Source organism: Nothobranchius furzeri, chromosome 9 (assembly GCF_043380555.1).
Source record: "Nothobranchius furzeri strain GRZ-AD chromosome 9, NfurGRZ-RIMD1, whole genome shotgun sequence".
In the NCBI taxonomy this organism is placed as follows: domain Eukaryota; kingdom Metazoa; phylum Chordata; class Actinopteri; order Cyprinodontiformes; family Nothobranchiidae; genus Nothobranchius; species Nothobranchius furzeri.
In genome coordinates, this window is record NC_091749.1 from 53,204,328 (window position 1) to 53,220,808 (window position 16,481).

A 16,481-nucleotide genomic window follows, 5' to 3' on the forward strand; every position below is an offset into this window, starting at 1 on the left:
AAGAGACAAGAGTAGTTTCATGGTTTTGCAATTGAAAGGAAAGTGCTGCATCAAAATGGTGATCTCAGTGGTTTCAAGGAGAGGCGGAATTGCTATCAACGAGCTATTGACGAAAAGCAGGAAAATAACACAATGGTGCAACAGGAAATCCGTGACAGCCTTGATTAAAAAATTTCATGCGCCAGCCTCTGTGATTGTACTGTGATTACAGCGAGAAATGCAGGTAAAGCTTGGCCCTTGTAAATGTCATGCAGTGATTATTCAGCAGATATTGGTCCCTGTTCAGAGTAAACCTATGTGAAATGATCACATTAGAAATAAACAGGTGGCAGTTGTTTTTCTCTTAAGACTTTATGTGCTCTAATAAAACATGTTAGCTTGAAGCTGGATGGCACTTTGTGTGTTCCCCTCTTTTGAAGATCAAATCAATTATTTATGCTTTTAATTGATGTTAAAATATTTTTAAAAGTATTTTTAAGAGTGATCACAAGGTGCTTTTGTGTTGTTTTTTTCTGCAGTCAGACGATTTTGTTTATGGGTCATCCATTTCCTGGTCCTCGAGGGCCGCTATCCAGCAGGTTTTAGTTGTTTACCTGCCCCAACACACCTGATTCCTGGGTGAATCACCTAATCAGCAGCTCATCAGGCTCTGCAGCAGCCTGTTAATCACTAGTAGATTCAAACCAGGTGTGTTTAAGCAGAGAAACAAGTAAAACCTGCTGGACAGCGGCCCTCGAGGACTGGGATTGCCCACCCCTGATATAGAGCCATGCTGCATTGACATCTTGTCTGTTGATACTTTTCAATTTCTCCATAAAAATGTTAACAAGTTAATGCAAGGAAACATGATGTCTACAGACTGAACACGGGTGTCTGCAGCATACGTCTCCGTGCATGACAGTGAGTGCACCCCAGGGAGTTCTGTGGATCTGTGTGTGTGTGTGTGTGTGTGTGTGTGTGTGTGTGTGTGTGTGTGTGTGTGTGTGTGTGTGTGTGTGTGTGTGTGTGTTCTATTTTTAGGCACCTTTCAAACAGGATGCATCTTGGGAAAAGGTACAAGTTCAACCACGCGAGCGTGATTTGTACAGTCAGATTGCTCTTTTTCTTTCCTTTTTTCTTTCCTTTCCATTATGATCCCCTTTAAATGCCTTCCCCCTGCCCTTTTTGTCCCTTCTTAATCTCCCTTTCAATTTTGCTCTTCTAAAATTACAACTTGTCATGCTAAAACATTAAAAGAAAACAAGTGATATGTGATGAAGATGTGATAGGCCCCACTAATTCATTTCAAGTAGAAATGTTTGCTTTTAACAATCTGTAACAACTTTAGATTTGATGTAAGAATGGTTTGAAAAGTCTCCCACTATTTCCACTCTCTTTGGTATTCCAGGGATGCCTTCCACCTTTCACAGCAACCCTTCCTCTACTCCCTGCTTTCTCTCCCTGTCGGAGAAATGTTTGGTATTCCAGGGATTCTCTGCTCTTCTCTCCTCTCCACTTGATGCTCCTGCTCCTCTCTCCTCTCTTCCTTGCACTTCATGAAAAACCTCTTTTTTTCTCACTTATGTACAGCTGATCCACACATTTGCATATTCTCTGCTGCCATGGTAGTTTCCTTTCAAATATACAGTAAGTCTAGCGGAGCAATGGCTGTATTCCTGCAGAGCAGATCACACATCACAAAAATAACCTCAAACCAGCACTGGCTGTATTACTTTAAATCAAGCAGATTTAATGTTGTATTTTGTTTGTGGAAATGATCAGAGATAAGCATCAGTGAGATCATTGGCCTGTTCACTGATCCAGTGTAGTCTAAGCTTCAGCTGTCCGTCAGATAGTCTCACCTTTGACTCTAAATTACTTTGTATTCTACACAATGTGGGGTCAGGATGAGAAGGAAATCATTAGCACCTCACTGTGCCTGGTGTTGATTTTTAGCAGACATGACAGTATCCAAAATAACAAAAGTGAACACGTTGGTCTCATTAATCAAAAATACATTAGGAGAAATATGTGTGGTTTGTTTGAGTGTAATGTTTCAAATTTAAAGACTGAGTAACACATAAATCAACATTTTTTTGTGCTGATAACCTGCATGGCGTCTATCAGTGCTGTAGACGTATAGTCATTATTTAGGAAGTTTAATGCTACTTATTATATTCCTCCCTCTTCATGTTAAAACTCTGCTTCACGTTGATTTTGAATCAGCCACAGCTGATGGCTAAAGTTAATGCTTCTGCGTCGGTGTGGAGACAAGCAACACCATTATCCGACCTTGTGAAGGCTCTCCAGCAGGCTCGCAAGGACGGATGGAGTCCAGCCCACTATTTTTAAACATCCATCAAACGAGATGGAGAACGCAAGCTTGTGATTGGTCAGGACGCCGCTTTCGTCCACAGCACCGCCATTGTACCCTCAAAAACATAAAGAGAACGGAAGATATCTAGTGGCAGACACAGAGGAGCTTGAAGAATACCTCATGGAAAAACTTTTCAAATATGAACTTTTTATTCACTTGTGACTGGAGAAGTGTAAAGATATGCAGCAAGCATTTTATTCATGGAAGACATGACAGGAAACGTGGCTTTAGAGGTGGCGAGTGCATGGAGAGGTGGAGGAGAATGAAGAACAAATATGTTTGTGTTAAAAAGTCTCTGAAATACAAAAGACACAAAAGTAAATGCACTATCTGAGACAGGAGATGAACGTTTGCCCCGTATTACATGGCTGCATTTAACTGGACTCCAACCTCCTTTAGACACATTTTCTAACCACCTGTAGACGGTTCAGGGAGGTTCTACTCAGACACATGAAAAGAGAGTTACAGTAGTATAAGCGTGAGGAGATGAAGGTGTGGATAAATGTCTCAAGTTCAGACCGAGACAGAATGGGACTCAGCTTAGCAATGTTCCTGAGATGGAAGAAGGAAGAGCGAACAAGAGAACTGACATGAGAATCCAGGGTGAGAGCTGGGTCAAAGGTCACGCCAAGATTCCTGACAGAAGGTTTGGTGTGAGAAGCAAGCTGACCAAGAGAGTCTCTGACTTTGGGAACCAGCTTGTCTGGGGCAAAGATAAAGAGCTCAGTCTTATCTTAATTCAGCTGAAGAAAGCTCCCAGCCATCCAGGTTTTGATAGAGTCTAAGCAGGTGTGTAACAGCTGCAGCTTAGACATCTCATGGGGCTTAAAGGAGATGTACAGTTGGATGTCATCTGCATAAAGATGGTAGGAGATTCCTTTGAAGGAGCTCAGGATGTGCTGAAGAGGAAGCAGATAGAGGAGGAAGAGCAGAGGCTCCAGCACAGAACCTTGTGGGACACCATGGGTAAGAGAGGTGGTGGAGGACCAAAAGTTGGAGACGACCACAGAAAAGGAGTGCTCAGAAAGAGAAGAGGAGAACCACTCCAGAGCAGTTCCTGATAGGCCTACCCAGTCTCTCAGCCTCTCCAGTAGCAGGTGATGGTCAACAGTGTCAAAGGCTGCAGTCAGGTCCAACAGGACCAGAACAGAACAGTCCCCTGCATCACTGTGAGTCAGAAGGTCATTAGAGACCCTAAGAAGAGCTGTTTCAGTAGAATGAGCTCTACAAAAACCTGACTGGAAGCTATCATAGATGTTATGTTCATCAAGAGCAGCAGTGAGCTGTTTAGCCACAACCTTTTCCAAGTTCTTGGAGATGAACAGAAGTTTAGAGGTGGGTCTGAAGCTGCTATGGAGAGAGGGGTCGAGACTCGGTTTTTCAAGAAGCAGGTGGATTACAGCGTTCTTAAAGTAAGCAGGGACCTGACCAGAAACCAGAGAAGCATTAATTATAGAGAGCACGCTGGGACCGATGGACTGAAAAGCACTTTTAAACAAAGATGAGGGTAAGATGTCGAGGGGGCATGCAGAGGTCTTCATAGAGTTAACTAGTTTGGATAACTCAGGCAAAGAAACAGGAGCAAAGCTATCTAGGATGATGGGCCTGGTTGGAGTCGGGAGAGGCGACGATAAGGCTGAAGAGGAGATGCTAGATCTAACCTTACTGACTTTGTCCACAAAGAAAGACAGACAGTTCTCACAGTCTGCAACAGAGCGGATGGAGGCTGTAGGAGAGGCAGGGGAGACAATACTGCTGTTGGTGTTAAACAGCACCTTGGGGTTCCCTTTGCTCTGGGACACCAGGTTGGAGAAGTAGGAATGAATGCCTTGTAAGCCACACTCTAGGGGAAAAAAGCACTGGTGTACCAGCTTCAGGAACTAGAAGTGAGGCCCAATCCCAATACTCGTGTTGTTTAATTACTGATTCCCATCCAGGGGTGTGAGTGCGTAAGGTGTCCCGATTCTCAAGGGTGGAACTGTACCATACTCCTTTTGCACCATTGACCGCACCTCGCTCATGTCTGCATCAACGCAGCATTGCCCACAATCCGTTGCTGTGTGGGAATCTTGAGAAGAAGGTGGCGCAATAGCTTAAGTGCCCTTTCTGAAAGTATGTACTTTCAATTGAAAGAAGTTCATTTTAGGATATTAATTGTTGCTAAAAAAATTTTGCCTAAAATTTTGTGTGGACAACAATTAATGTAAATTTTGTGAAATACTTGTTTGTTTGAAAGTTGTTAATAAAGTTTTTTTAAAGGTAGCACAAACAGTGACCAGCATCCCAGCATACACTGTGGTCAAAGATGCAGTGCTCCCTGTCCCAATTCAGCAAACTTGCACTCGAACCCTTACTGCGCAGTTCCTCTAAGTGCACTTCGCAGAAAACTGTAAGTCACAGTGCGAATATTGGGATTGGACTTGGGCCACATCAGAGCTGAACTGAAGATGGCAGGATTTTGGAGTCTTATTTTTGGATATTTGGACATCTCACATCGGATTGGATAACATCAACTTGACTCTACCACTGACTCTGCAACATCAATTTTTGTCTCCACAAATAACACAAGCCAGAAGGAGTTCTGCTGTGTGGTGGAGTTGCTAATGCTAATGGTTAGCTTCTACTAGCTGGGACGTTCTCTGATGTTTGCTGGACGTTAAAACAACAACAGCCTTCCCCATCACAAGTACAGACGGGTGAGTCCATGAATGTTAAGTGACAGTCTGACATGGATCTGTCAGGTATTTCTACTCGTGGAGTTTACCATCCATCTTCCATCAGAAGCTAATGCAGGTGATTATTTTCATGTTCAGCGTGTGTGAGTTACCGATTATTATAAGAATATTTTTATTATTACACACTGTTAACAAGTAAATTAAGGCCTTTATTATCTTACAGTTATTTAATTATTTCCTTTTAACTTTGGAGTCACTTGCAAGAGCTATAACTGCTCTGGAGGTTAAACAATGGTAAAAAAAACATCTAGATCATTGTAGGATTTTGAGCATATTAAATGATTTAAATATGTCTACCAGCAACAGTAGCATAGGTCTAAAATCCCTGCTCAAAATTATGTTGTAAAATTATCCTTTTGTACAAAAATGTCCTTTTCAAAATAACCATGGAAGCTCTTTCTCAAATTTTTATTCTTGCAACACATTACTGCACATTTCTAATAAAAATCGAGTGAATGCATTTAACTTTTCAGGTTAATAAATCATGCTTCTAAATGGGGCTTTGAATTTTATATTGTTGCACATCTTCCTCTTGAATTTCCCAGTTTTGCTCCATAATCAAACCACACCAGAACTGCTTCGGATCTAATATGTGCAGAAAATTTCCACCTAATTACAAAGTAATACTTTCTGCCACTTTGGATATTGGTATACAAAAATCTAAATTGATTCCTGACTAAACTGATATTTTCCAACTCAAAAACAGGAAATACAACCTTGCAGTCACCAGTGAAACCAACAAATTCTTATAAATGTTTTATTTATGTAGAAAAGTGAGGCACCATTCCCAGAAATGCAGCACTTTGTGAATATGATAAAGGTTTTCATTGCTTCATTGTTTTGCAGCTGAATGGAAAATATGGTTTAGGAGTCTTAAAACGTTTTCTTTTTTCAAAATAGTTTTCTTTTGGGAAATTCTAGAAAAGCCACCTCAGCATTTTCATGTAGACAAAGTGAAACCTATGAGTTCATAAAACTAAGGTATGTTTAGTGAACTTAGCACGCCATCTTTATGCAAATATTCCAACTTTGTCTCCTTTGGTGTGTTTGTAGGGCCACACAACAACAGTGGTGCCTCCAAGGGGAAGCTAGGGAGGCCCATGTCCCAGCCCCCACTGTGATAACCATCCAGTTAACCACAACAGAACAGATAAAGGGTGTTTAACATAAAGGACTGAGACGTCTCTTTGACCCTTCTCCCGTGCTGGAAAACTGAATACACAATCACATGATCAACTACAAGTACGTATTCATGGCTGTTAGCTTCCAATACACAATCTCCTGACAATGATATTGCCACACACTTCTCTGCTTCCTCACTACGGTAAACACACACCCCACTCACACACATTACAGACCCACACACAGCAGGACAGTTGACATTGTTACTTCAGTCGATGCAGCTGACTACTTTTGGCGTCAGTACCGACTGCGTTGTATGACACTCTCCCACAGTGAAGAGCTTCCTACGGTGATCCAGTCAATATGGGTTAATGGTGTAAGGCACTGCTTCTCTTCTTCCTTCTTTTCTATCTCTTCACCTACAGCGGTACACACAGACACACATACATGTAACAGCACCTGCCAGTCTGAGTTCACAAAGCCTTCCTTCCTTTAATGATTTGTTTGTTCTTGAAGCTTCCCTGCTGGATCCACTTGCTTTAAATAAACGTGTCTACCTGTTATTCTCAATGAAAGGCATACAGATATTGTTAGGGGGGTGTTGCGGGTCGATGGAGAGTAAAAATAGGCTCTTCTCTATAAAATGCCTGTTGGAACAAAAAGCCAGTGACTTTTTTATACTTTGTAAAAGATTCTCTGCACTTGGCTTCTTCAGATATAATGCATTGTGGTGCAGATGGATTTGTTTTGACACAAGTGTGCAAGAGATGCTAACTATATAATAGATATGTTTGTTTAACCCCTTAGCATTCCAGCTTCCCGCCCCACGGGACAAAACCCCACTGTGTTCATTAAACCTGGAAATTTAAGGGGTTAAGTTGTAAAACTTGAAATCAGTTAAGCAAGAACTACATAGGATTGCATTCCTGTTTTGCATGTGGCACATGTGGTGGACATGGACAATTTAGTTAGGAAACTAAAAATTGGGTCAGGTGAAACAAAATGGTGGCACAAACGAAGTTGGAAGCAGAAAAAAACCCCATGAGGTTTGTAATAGGAGGGAATATTTTATTTACTGAAGAGCAAAGTCACACAACAAACATTTCTGTCTGTCCTTCATTCACCTGACAAACCTCAATTTAAGAAAACAACACATTTATAATGAATAAACAGCAGACGACCACCTGTGTTTTTATGTTTCAACTATTTCACACTCTGGTTGCATTTTCACTACAGGAGGCCCTTACAATGAAACAGCTATATGTTTTGAACTTACTAATTGCATCAGTTTGAAAGATCAAACCTCACTTTGAGGGTCTGTATGTGTAGAAGGGGTACGCTCACACACCCATGTAGGTCCCCATGGAATGTTCCATAAAATCAAGTCTGTTTGGTTCATTTTGGTCTGAAAAATGAATAAAATAAACTTTCCTATCTTCAGATTCTGTCTTAATTCCTGACTTACACTTATTAGGTTAAACCATACCAGTGTTTCTTCTTTTAATCACGTTTTCCACAAGTTGAAATAATGTCTTCTCTGTGTGCCTGACTCCAACCCCCTGTGGACCCTCTGCAGGATAAAACTGAAGTATAACAGATGGATGGGAATTAGTTAGCATCAAGCAGCTAAAGGGGAAAAAAGAAGTCAAAACTACAGGGGAAACATGGTGTTGGGCTGAAGAAGTGAACCATGTCTGAAATCTGTTCGCACTGGAAATGTAATGAAAATAAAGACAAATCTGGTTCTGTGTATGCTTTGCTTTAAAAGGGGCCTTGCTTTTTAAATGAATAGTACGTGTAGCCTGTGGATATAGACAGGAATACTGGTTTTTATTCTTTGGTTTTCAGCCACCATTTTACAAGGATTTCTAAGTTAAACAAGATTATTTAAGACAATTAAACAAAATATAACTTAAGGAACTACATAAAAATGCTGTATAGATGCCTATAAGGATTTTCATAATAAAAGACTGCTCTTTTCTGTATTTATAATGTCTCCATTTCATCCTAGAATAGAATTATTTTCTGTTATTTTTTTTCACATGTGTATATGCCTCTGAGATTTTCCATTGCAAAATACCACAAAAAGACTATTCAGCTGGAGGCAATTGAAATAAAAATCACTGTTATGCTGTGCATCATTTGTAAGAACGCCAAATCCCCAAGCTTGCGTCTTGTCAAGTGGGGGTTGGCTACGGGGCTCTTGCCACATTCTGTGCAAAACCTTGTATCAAGTCAGCAAGATTTAGAAGCTCTTAGAGGTGTTCCTAAGAAACAGTCAATAAGGCACCAAGGGACGGAGAGAGTACCAGAATATCTGTCTAAATATCTAAAGGGAATGGACTTGTGAAAGCTCAGAAAAGGCCACACGTGTTCTGATTACATGCATGAAGATAGCTGGGTGACACAGTCACAAATAAGATGCATGTTGGTGTCGTTTCTGAATATAGTCCTGCACATATATCCACATATGATCAGTAGAGTGTAATTATTTCATTAACCAGTTCAGTAGTAAGCTACTGGAAAAGCTAATGAAATTACTCATGTAATGGTGGAATACCTATTTTAGTATGTATGGATTGGCAACATAATCCAGTCTACATTGTGTTCAAATATAGAAGTGTTTGTGAATTACGTGCTACAGCGGCTTGCCACAGACTGCTGCAGTGTGTGGAAAAGACTCGAGTCGCTGGCTTGGTAGCAACAACCAGACTTCAGGTAGCAGCTGCTGCGGCTCTGCTCCAGCGATGCAGCTGCAGACATCCACAAATAAACGGGATGGTGGGGATCTTCTTCTGCTTGTAGTTTAGTTTTTTACAACCGTCTCGTCTTTTCGGAACCCCACTTGATCGTGAGCATGCTACGCACTAGCATTAGCCAATCCGCTCGTAATTTCACTCTTGATCCCAAACTTTGGACCATTTCTGCCTTTTGCAATGGGCTGTGTCTTTGCTGGTTTCTCTATTTTTCTCCATTGCACGTAGATTAACACACAGTGTGCCAGTGAGACGTGCTCAGGCTGTGGTGTGGACATTTAACGAAGCTTTGATTAAGTAAAAAAAAAAAAAACGAATCGATGAATTTAATGAATAAACCCTTTGATGATTGTTTCCACCCTACGCTTAAGGTTCATGGATTCACCCTTCTAGACTCAACGCCAGTGGCGGCTGGTGAATATTTGTTTGGGGGGGGGGGGGGGGGGGGGGCGCACAATTTACCAGGTGTGCGGAAAAGAGCATGCCAGCTGAGAATTGTGTGACCTGGAAGGTGCATATGAATAATGAGGTTTTAAAACAAATTTGTACTAGTAAATTTGTAATTTCGAGTCGCATTCCTGTTTTTTTAAACCAACAGCAAAATAGTTCATGCAGGCAGAAAAAAATCTAAAAATACTCACTAAACATTACTCTCTAATGTGCTTAAATAAAACTTGACAAAAACGTAAATATTTCATCATTATTTCATCATTTTTCTATTAAAAAATAATAGGTTTTCAGGAGAAACATGGATTAGGAAGGTGTTCACATTATGAATGTATTAAAATAGCCTCATCGCTCATAATTCTGATAATTACATCTGAAATATGCGGTTGGAATGACTCTGATGCACTATCCACATATCACCACCAGGGAACACCAAAGCAGTCTTCTAATGCATTGCACCAACAGAACAGAACAGCAGAATTGTTCAAAAAACGTGCTTCATTTTCACCAATATATGCAAATTCTGCATAAAAACAAAGCTAATTTCATGAAGTTAAAAGAATGAACTGCCAGTTTAAGGTTGTAATAATCCATGTTATAGTAAAAAAAATCCACTTTTTTACATGCAGGAGATTGTTTATAAGTCTCTGATGCCACATTCCATCATTTTCCTTCAGAATAACAAAATTCCACGAGGTGTACTCAGACGTTCTACAACAACCAAGGACAGTGAACTGTGGAGAATTTCCGGTTCTGTCCTGACCTGATCTAAGACTTAGTCCTGCTGGTCTTCTGTGCATGTCTTTGCGGGCGTTATGCCCTGCACCCAAAGGCTTTCCTACTGCTTGCATTAGGAGGAGGGATCCAGGGCTGATGCGCCAGTTAGCTTAGGTCTATGGTAGAGATTGCGGCTCTCCAAAATTAACAGGAAATATGTCACAAGATGATTCAGTATTGTTAAAAGTGTAAATAACATTTTTGAACTATACTTAAATGCAGATTATACACAACACTTATAGTCTGTATAATGTAGAGATCATTTAGTTTAATTTTCATGTTGTTTCATATATTTTGTGAGTCCTATTTTCTTCTTCTTCCTGTGAGACTGGTGGGATGGCGCCCTAGCACCGTCTATGGACGAGCCGCCACTGCTCAACACATAAGGCTGTTGTTGTTTTAGCATCCAGGAAACAACAGAGAATGTCCCGACTAGTAAAAGCTAACCATTAGCATTAGCAACCCCACCACCACACAGAAAAACTCCTCCAGGCTTGTGATACAGGTCCTTCTCAAAAAATTTGCATATTGTAATAAAGTTCATAATTTTCTGTAATGTACTGATAAACATTAGACTTTCATATATATTAGAATCATTACACACAACTGAAGTAGTTCAAGCCTTTTATTGTTTCTAATATTGATGATTTTGGCATACAGCTCATGAAAACCCAAAATTCCTATCTCAAAAAATTAGCATATCATGAAAAGGTTCTCAAAACGAGTGATTAACCTAATCATCTGAATAAACTAATTAACTCTAAACACCTGCAAAGGATTCCTGAGGCTTTAAAAACTCCCAGCCTAGTTGATTACTCAAAACCGCAATCATGGGTAAGACTGCCGACCTGACTGCTGTCCAGAAGGCCATCATTGACACGCTCAAGCAAGAAGGTAAGACACAGAAAGAAATTTCTGAACAAATAGTCTGTTCCCAGAGTACTGTATCAAGGCACCTCAGTGGGAAGTCTGCGGGAAGGAAAAGTGTGGCAGAAAACGAGAAGAGGTGACCGGTCCCTGAGGAAGATTGCGGAAAAGGACCGATTCCAGACCTTGGGGGACCTGCGGAAGCAGTGGGCTGAGTCTGGAGTAGAAACATCCAGAGTCACCGTGTACAGGTGTGTGCAGGAAATGGCTACAGGTGCCGCATTCCCCAGGTCAAGCCACTTTTGAACCAAAAACAGCGGCAGATGTGCCTGATCTGGGCTACAGAGAAGCAGCACTGGACTGTTGCTCAGTGGTCCAAAGTACTTTTTTTGGATGAAAGCAAATTTTGCACGTCATTCAGAAATCAAGGTGCCAGAGTCTGGAGGAAGACTGGGCAGAGGGAAATGCCAAAATGCCTGAAGTCCAGTGTCAACTACCCACAGTCAGTGATGGTCTGGGGTGCCATGTCAGCTGCTGGTGTTGGTCCACTGTGTTTTATCAAGGACAAAGTCAATGCAGCTAGCTATCAGGAGATTTTGGAGCACTTCATGCTTCCATCTGCTAAAAAGCTTTATGGAGATGAAGATTTCATTTTTCAGCACAACCTGGCACCTGCTCACAGTGCCAAAACCACTGGTAACTGGTTTACTGACCATGGTATTACTGTGCTCAGTTGGCCTGCCAACTCTCCTGATAGAGAATCCGTGGGATATTGTGAAGAGAAAGTTGAGAAACGCAAGACCCAACACTCTGGATGAGCTTAAGGCCGCTATCGAAGCATCCTGGGCCTCCATAACACCTCAGCAGTGCCACAGGCTGATGGCCTCCATGCCACGCCGCATTGAAGCAGTCATTTCTGCAAAAGGATTCCCGACCAAGTATTGAGTGCATAACTGAACATAATTATTTGAAGGTTGACTTTTTTGTATTAAAATCACTTTTCTTTTATTGGTCAGATGAAATATGCTAATTTTTTGAGATGGGAATTTTGGGGTTTTCATGAGCTGTAAGCCAGAATCATCAATGTTAGAAACAATAAAAGGCTTGAACTACTTCAGTTGTGTGTAATGAGTCTAATATATATGAACTTCTAATGTTTATCAGTACATTACAGAAAATAACAAACTTTATCACAATATGCAAATTTTTTGACAAGGACCTGCATTTGTAGAGATAAAACATCAGCGTTGCAAGTCAGAGGTAGAGTCCAATGCTATTATACAATCTGAGGCAAAATGTTCATATCAGGACAGAAAACTCCAAATCCTGCTGTCAGCTGGCAGCCGACTTGTGCTGATGCAAGCAATGCAGGGCTTTTTTGCCCCGAGTTTGGCTTGCTAGGCTTTCATATACCACTGTGATTGTATTGATTAGACAAGTTTCTCACACCTTTAATCCAGAGATCTCTATGTATGTTTTTATGTCACAAAAAAAAAACACGGGCAAAATGATTGCATGTAAATAAAATGAAGATCTTGACTCTAACCAGAAAAATTAGTTATTTTAATGAAACCTTTTAGAGTTTAGAAACTCTGGAGACTTATTGCAGATTTGTAGAAAGATTTTATGTTTATTCTTTCAAAATAAATGCTGCTCAACAGTTTATCATGATCATTATATCATTCTGCTCTTTAAAATTTGCTAAGTATATATATTTTTTTATTTGTGTGTAGACTGTAACATCTATTCTCCTTACAACGCAAGCTGAAATGAGTGCACATCCATCCAGGAAGCATACGTCAACTACACCTGTCTGAGATCAGCTTGTGCCCAGACTGCTTGGCAGTATTTGACCCCAGACTTTATAAATAAACTCCTTTTAATACGGTGTCAGATTGAAGTTTTAGGAAAGAAACAGACTATTGAGTGACAACGATTTTCTAAAGTACTCCTGAGTCCATTTGGCTTTATTGATAACAGTCGCCTGAGAGTTAAAACATCCTCCAGTGTTCTCCAGCCCAGATTAGCTGAATCTCGTCACATCAGTATGCACCGAAGATTCTGAGAAAAGAAAAACGCACTTTGGAAGTTTATTTTTTGTTTCCATTTTTTTTTATTTTTTTTTTTATGAATATTTGCAAAGTAGAGAGCCTCAAACCAACATAAATGTCCAACAACATCGTAAGTTCATGAGTTGGATTGGTGCATCTGCAGAGATTTGGGCATTGTACCGCTCTGTCGTGGTGAAGAGAACTGAGCAGCAAGGTGACGCTCTCAGTTTACAGGTTGATCTACGTTTCTGCCCTCACCTGTGGTCATGAGCTTTGGGTGGTGACCGAACAAATGAGATTACGAATACAAGTGGCCAAAATGAGTTTTCTCCGCAGGGTGTCTGGGCTCTACCTTTGAGAATGGGTGAAAAGCTCAGCCATCCAGGAGGTGCTCGGAGTAGATCACCTGCTCCTCCACATCAAGAGGAGCCGGTTGAAGTGGCATCTGGTTAGGATGCTCCCTGGACACCTTCCTGGTGAGGTTTTCTAGGCCCGTCCAACTAGGTGGACCAAGGACACCCTGGCGGATTATGTCTCTCATCTGGCCAGGGAACACCTTGGGATTACTCCAAAGGAGCTGGTCCATTTAGCTGGGGAGAGGGAAGTCTGGGGCTTAGGCTGCTGCCCCCGCAACCCGACCCCGGATAAGCAGAAGAGGATGGATGGATGGAACACACATTTGTTAAATCTCAAAATGAAATAGAACTTGTTTATTTTTCACTGACTCAAATGAATCTATTTCAACATTTTAAAACTTGTGTTCTTTTTAAGTGGTTCATACCAACAAAGAATGTTAGGTCCCTTCTTTTTGTGGCCCTGAAGAGCTAGAGTACCTGTCGTTTAACAGACACTTCGGTTTCTCTATTTTGTCTCTTTATTACAAGAAATCACATTGAACTGTAGGTCTGAACACGCATCTAAATAATAAGGCTCCACTTCCCGAAGAGAAAGGATGGAGTGAGGGGAAAGGAGGGATTGGAGGATTGCATCTTTCAAATAAAGCCCCCAAAAAAAGTACTGAAGATGAGATATTCATCATTTAATATCCCCTGAAGCAGACAAAAACAAAGACAGCAGTGTAAAGCGAGAACCTTAATAAGTGTTGGGGGAAGATAAAAATGAAGACAGCGGAGGCGGGGACTCTTTATTTATAGACTTTTAAAGTCACAGCAGCACTATTAAAGAGGACAATCATCTTCCACGAGGAGTGAAAATTAAAAGTGCAGCACTTGAACCACTGATGATGTTGTGATGGTGTTTAGATGCTATTTATTTTTGTTGTTGTAATCAATTTTCCATCTCCATCTGTTTCCTCTGAAATAAGGAGAAAAGTAGTACTATAATCTGAAATATTTATTCACTCTTAATAAGTCATTTTACCCACAGGCAAAATTATAGATTTGCCTGAATTGAAATTAATTGAAGCTTTTGGTTGTTCTTCCTCCAGGGCTGTCTCTTTGCAGCACCAAAGTTGTATTTATTTATATTTTTCTGAATGGGATAACTGCCTTTTTGCACTTTACTTTTGGAAATGGAAGCTTAACAAATGCTTAGCACCCCAGACACCAAGCGTTAAAAGTTATAAATATTTCAGATTTAAGTGAAAGGCTGGTTTTCCTCAAATGAGTTTGTGATGGTATCTTAGTAACAGGAACCACCAGCACTCACCCTGCGTGTTTAAGTGCTTCTACCTGTAAAAAGAAGCTTTCTTGTTCCCATTACTGACTGAGCTGTTCTTGCTTCAGTCAGTGAATGTGTTTTACAACCTATTTATCTGGCATTATGTTCACTCCTCTGAAGCTGTTCAGTAAGTGTTTTAAATGTGTTCATGTATTCAGAAAGTACTTGTAGTTATTTGGCAATATGAGTCAAAATGTATTGATAATTTTACGAATCTGAATCCCTAAAGATTCTAAAGAGGGAGTTTTGTTATGAAGATGGCAATGTTAGGACGTTTTGCTGTACACAATCAAAAAACAACACCTTTCTTTACTTTCTAAAACATCCTCTTTACAGTTTTATTGACAACATGACATTCGTATGATTTGGAAAATGTTACAGTCATTGATCATTTATAAATTATGTATATTCTCTTAGCGTGCAGGTGTTGATTCACACACCTAGATACACAAAGTGGCACTACATGAGGCTGGAAGAAGAATCTAGCTACTAATGGTTTAGTTGGGTAAAAATAGTTAAAAGAAAATGGGTACAACCTCTGCATGTTCTATTTCTAGTTTCTGACTGACGAAAACAGCAGAGCGGAGGGTGACGAGATTTCTATAGGTGTCAAACAATTGAATGTTTTAGCTTCCTCTTTGTTTGATTCCACATGGAATTATATTTTTGATGCAGATTTCTGTTTTTCTTCCTTCTTTTTGGGTAAAATATTGTTAAAATTTTTTAAATGTGTCTCTATCAAACAAACTCAAAAGTGGTTTAAATGACAAAATCCTACAATCTGGACTTGTACGTGTGTCAAGAATAATCACATCATCTCAGACAAACACAGAATGACCAAATATTTACAAATGTCATACCCTGATGCATGAATGCCATTTACCACACACACACACACACGCACGCATGCACACACACACACACACACACACACACACACACACACACGCACGCACGCACACACACACACACACACACACACACACACACACACACACACACACACACACACACATACACACACACTTTCAATTACTGTGGAATGGAACAGAACGGAAGCAGCAGAAATAACAGCAATAAAACTAAGTATGTCCTGAAATAAAGTTAAATGGGTGTCAGGTTTGTTTTCAACACAAAGACACAACTGGCCCACATCCAACAACACACACAGAACCAACACAGAACCAACACACAAACACACACCTGCACAGCAATAGGATGTTCAAAAGGCTAAATGATTTATAGGAAAATACACATTTGCGTGCTTGTGCGCGCAGGCACACACACACACACACACATACACACACACACACACACACACACACACTCTCAATCATAAATCATAATCCAAAGACTTAGTGTGTATCTGACGTGCCCTGAGCTTGTCTTTGACATTTAGAGTTCATGATTCATAGATGAACTGTTACACAAGCGTAATAGAGCACTCTGATGTGTGTGTGTGTGTGTGTGTGTGTGTGTGTGTGTATGTGTGTGTGTGCGCACCACTTCGTGAGGGCCCTTCATTTTGCATTTAGACATGAAACACTTTTGTAAATGATGTTCATAAAAACAGGTAAAAGCTGCAACTAAAAGACAATATGTTTATAGAAAACACACCTATCTGCAGATGAAAACCTAAACAGGACACATGACGATGCGGCCGCTTTTGATGCACATGCAGCATCGCTGA

At 40.5% G+C, this 16,481-nt stretch overlaps 1 protein-coding gene across 2 annotated transcripts in view; it reads right to left on the reverse strand.

The window, feature by feature from the left end:
* Positions 1–16,481, reverse strand: part of LOC107381856 (CUB and sushi domain-containing protein 1) — a 668,617-nt gene that overhangs the window by 414,131 nt on the left and 238,005 nt on the right. The window lies entirely within an intron of this gene.